Source organism: Acartia tonsa, chromosome 4 (genome assembly GCF_053477335.1).
Source record: "Acartia tonsa isolate MP-2025a chromosome 4, ASM5347733v1, whole genome shotgun sequence".
In the NCBI taxonomy this organism is placed as follows: Eukaryota; Metazoa; Arthropoda; class Copepoda; order Calanoida; family Acartiidae; genus Acartia; species Acartia tonsa.
Window position 1 is genome coordinate 34283010 of NC_137263.1, and position 5338 is coordinate 34288347.

Genomic DNA, 5338 nt, shown 5'->3' on the forward strand with positions numbered 1-5338 from the left:
TTTTTATTACTTTATCTCCCTCTAAATACATAGCCATTTAGTAGGGGCGAAGCCGTGCAAATTTTCCAGGGTCAAATAAAATTCAGGTCACAAAAAAAGCATTTCGTAACCATAAAACTTAATTTCCTTGAAATTCACAAATGTCCCTCTGTCAGTTGCAAGGCTACTCGTATGGCTCATGTATCAGTCTGTCTGCCAGGAGGGGCAAACATGTGTTCGGGGAAGACTTTTATACTTTGTTTCCAATCTGAAGTACCAAAAATTTGTTTTTGTTTTTCCAATAATTAACAACTCTAAAAACGCTTAAACACATACACAGACACACAAATACACATACACAGACACACACACACCCTTGACACTTTTTTTCCCACTGGAACCTGATCTGTGTGTGTAAACTAAAACTAAACTATCCAAGTAAATAATAATAACAACATAAGGAAGGACTCAAAATGTCATAGGCATTTTCAGATTTTTCAAAAAAAATACAAGCAACATATGATTATGTTAGATATGGAATTCGCTTAAAGATGAATTATTAGCCTCTAAATCTAAACGGCTTCTACTAAATATGTTTTGTGTGCAATTTCTTGAGAAGATTTTCCTAAACAATAGGCATTTCCTCTTTTTATTAGTACGTCGGTATGTTAATAATGCCTTGAGAGACAAACAATTTATATTGGGGGAATGTGATTTACAATTGTATCAAAATTGTTTTCTTTTGAGAATCTACTCTGTAACTCGCTTCGTCCTGCTATTTGTTTTATTCATTAGCTTCGCTTCTACTAGATGGTGTCATCCTTGTTGTATAGTACCCATATGTAAATGATAAGTGTCAAATAACAAGATAATTATCTATATAAGGCAAGTCAGCAGCATAGGAGGCATTCATACCATAAACAAGGACAATTTAGTTTGCAAGTAGCGCAGCAACAACAAGAGCAGACAGTTTATGTTAGAACAAGTTTAAGGTATATGATAAATAGATTTTTTTTGTAAATAAATCACGGTAAATGACATATTCGGCAACTACTTAGATTTTAAGCAGTCTACACTTTAAAATTTCAAAATAAGAAAACAGATAACAGAAATTAATTTATGAAATGTTTAGTAAATGTAAAATTACACGAAATAAATACTAGTGTATCTATTCTGCAACCCTCATTTTTGTTTGTTTGTTTGAGTGTAATATGTTCTGTTGTATGTTGAATGAAAAAGTGAATTTTACAATAATTGAAGACGTCCACAAATAAAGCAATGAACATACCATCAATCAGGAGTAGCTTCGCTACTAATAGATTAATACATAGACATTAAAAATATTAAATTTCATTAGACTATTGAATTACCAAAATGACATATCGCAATTTAACAATAGTTAACTTTTAATTGCAATTTTCTCTTTTTTAAAGCATAGCTTTTCCTTGTTCTAGGATTGCGTCTTTTCTAAAAAAAAAGATTATCTCACAACTAGTGTTACCTTGTCCTATTTAATTTAAACTGGTTATTTTAGACTTATTTATTAAAATTATTACTGTAACCTTAAAATTGATTAAAATGTTGTTAGCTTTTTATCCACTAGAAGTTTTAGCTTTAACTTTTTGTAAATTTTTCTTGCTGTCAAAAAAGTAAATGAACTGTTCTTTCACTTTTTTTTTGTATTTGAGTTTCCTGTATTATAGTTTGCTTTTGTTGCGTTACTTATGGTGGACATAGTTGTTCTTGTTAAATTATTCCTAGTGATCTAAAGGGATAAGACAATGACAAATTGATTCATATCCCCACTGATGATACACAAAATCACCCAACCTGTAGATTACAATTATTGGTTGAAACATTTGGGCACTCAACTTAGTAAACCAACCAATCAAATTCCAATAAAAGTCCCCAAAGTTTTTTATATAACTTTGTGGACTAGTTTAATAGCCCAATGTCCCCTCCATCCCTGGTAATTCCCCCACTTACATTTGAGCTACCCCTCCCTCCCTATCCCCCTTTATGTTTTTAGTTAAATTTAAAAATTAATATTTCTTGCAAGTGCAATCAATCAGTGTAATATTTTCTGTCATATACTTGCTAAAAACATATCAAGCAATTGTGTGGGTGTGTGTGTGTGTGTGTGTGTGTGTGTCAAGATTATATATCAAGGTATATCAATTAGATTCAAAACATTTTTGAAAATTTAATGTTGATTTCATAAATAAAAAGAAAAAAATATTTTGTATAGGAAAATGCTTCGAAACCGATTGATATCCGCTAGATTAGACCCAGTTCTGAGCCATACTGAAAAATTATGCATAGCATCGTATTACAAACATTTTCCACGAATATTAAAATGAAAATCATAAAATTAATACTAGTTTTGTTAGCCCGAGCCTTCGGCCTACCGTGACTAACTAAACTGGGTTTTATCCTAAAATCGTATGTGAAAAAAGCATACGTTAAATAGTATTTTTTAAAAGAAGAAATTTTTATGTTATATCATTTATCCTTAATGCACATCCTTGAAACTTGTGTGCGTGTGTGCATTTACGGATTTTTTTGGGAGGGGGGGGGGAGTGGGGCAAGGAGTTGTTGGCTTTGATTGAGCGTGCTGTAGTTCAAAGATTACCCCACTCAAATATACAAAAGGTCATAAAATTAACAATTTTTCATTTTTTAACTTTCTGTAAACAACTTGAAAGTTAAACAACAACTGTTAAAGAGAGATTTATCAAAACAACAGAGAAGTGGAAAAATTTGCACGGAGTTACAACTCTTGGAAGAGTGGAGGTATTCTCCACTACAATAGTTATAAACCTTCCCAGGACCCACGAGAAGCTACACAGTAAGAACATTAACATCGGTTCAGCGGTTAGCGAGATCCTCAGGTACAGACAGACAGACACACAGAGAGACACCTGTTACTTTTATATAAGTACAGAATATATTTTTGTTGATTTGTAAAGACCCTAAAAGGTAATGTGAAGGGGTCGCTGGGGGCAAGGGGGGAATGTAATGGGGGCACGAACATCTAAAAACAGGTGGGAGGATCATATTTCTTCTTAGACTTGCAAATTATCCAGACAAATAGAAATGGCAAAATCATAACTTTTAAAAGTATCAAAGTAAATTGCTTTGTCGATCTGTGTATTAAAAAAGAAAAATTGTTATGTAATTTTTATATAAAAAAAAACGAATTTGTCTCTCTTTTAGAAGTTATGAACCAATCTGGAAAAAGTGAAGCTTCTTATAGGTCCCGAAAAATTTCTATTGATTTTTGGGTACGGCATATCCATCTCCCATATAAAAATTACCTTTTTTAAAACTTTTTTTGGCTTAAATGATTAACTCAAGAAGTTGAATTATATTCCAGAAATTTTATATTTTACTTAATTGTAATAATTTAAAAAAAATCATGTATTCATTTTCAAAATTTAAAAATAAATATCAGCAAAAATTTACTTACAGATGCATATTCATCTGTTTATTTGTTAATTAAACCAGAAAAAAATCCCTTAAAAATCCATATTTATTTAGGAGAAAAACAAATGTTATTTCTATTTTAAGTAAAATTATTGGTGGATTATAAAACTCGATGTTGATTATTGATATTGATTAGGTACAACAAACTGCTTACTATGAATATTTGTTTATAATAGAAACAATATTTTATGCAAGGGTTCAGTCAGATATCTGTAACATAACTTCATTTATCTTTTTTTATTAATTCTAAAACATTAGAAATTCTTAAAGGTTTGATAATGGCGAATTGTGTATGTTTGAATTGTTCTACGCATTTCAAACTACTTTTGAAGATTCAAGCAGAAGTATTATCTTGGAAGTGAAGCAAAAATATAGCCATTATCATGATGTTAGTGTTTTCCTTTGGAAAGTATTAATTATTATTTAGCGATAAATCTATCCTATGGAACTGATTTTTAAAATGAAAATTTCAATGACAATAAGGTATTAGTTATATATGAAAAATTGTCTTTGAAATTGTGAGCAAGATTAATTTTTCCTCCACTTACACAAATCCTTTCCAACCCTAATCATATTTGTAGTCTGACTGGTAGCATGTGCACAGTGACCCAGTCGACTGGAAAGGTATTCAAAAAATCAAAACAAACGCCGCGGCGTATTATTTGCGCACCATGAAGATGCATTGTTTGAAGCAAAAAAATCAGCAAAATGATTGGGGTTAAAAAGGCATTGGGGAGAAAAAAAGATAAGAAGGAAAAGGAAGTTTTTTTGAGTAAAAAGAGGATGGTAAAATTTAGAAAAGCGAAGCTCTATGATTATGAAGATTACATAACAATAACAGTTAAAGATTTTATTTTTATGATTGTAGAGCTTCTACGCTGATATAAGAAAATAATTCTGCGAGTTTTGAAGGTGATAGGTCTAATTACTAAATTAACTAAAAGATATATTCGTTAATGACAGACTTGCGGACATACACATCTTAAATGCATAAAAGATTCACTTTAAAAATACTAGTGAATTTAAATTTTAAATGGGAGGATTTTTTTGAGGTTTAAAAAGGTATTTTTCTGTTTGAATAAACATTTATAATATTTTTCGTCATAATCAGGAATTCTAAATATTTTTGTTATACATCAACTTAACAAAGACTGTTTTATTTGATGGAAAAGAATATAAACCTTTAGGATTTAATACAAGAAATCATTGCCAAACTTCTTTAACATCCATTTAATTGAAGCTCAACATATCAGACAAACGAATGTTTTGCTGTAGATATTTTAGACACAAATGTTTTATCCGAATTATAGTGATTGTTTATTGTAAAATCTTAAATGTGAACAAAATTATAAATATCTATTGATACGTAATTCTAGAGTTGCTTAGCTCGTACCTAATATTCCAGGAATCATCATTTGAAAATAAAGTAATAAATAAGTTTTATATCTTCTAATATTATAGCTTATCTTTACAGGAATCTCCATAAAAGGTTAAACACTGTAGGATAAAACTATAAAACCGATTAATTTCAAAATGTAGAAAAACTTCTTTATTGAAAAGTTTAAACCCTTTCGTAAATTGTTTTTTAAATTCATTTGATATAAAGTTAAATATTGAAATTTAAATGATAAGGATTTTGTATGTTTGGGTTTCATATTCTAAACAATTTTTCAGCCGCAGCTAAAAAAGAGGTGGTTGTATTTTCAGACAATTAGGAGTATTCGGAAATTTTATCCTAAAGAAAATTATTATTCCTCCAACTTTTCCGTCATCAATCTTATAAACAGTTTTCTTCAATGATGTATTTACATTTGCTTAATATTAATACATTCTATAGTTCATTGAAACGAAATAGGGCAAACGTAAATAAATT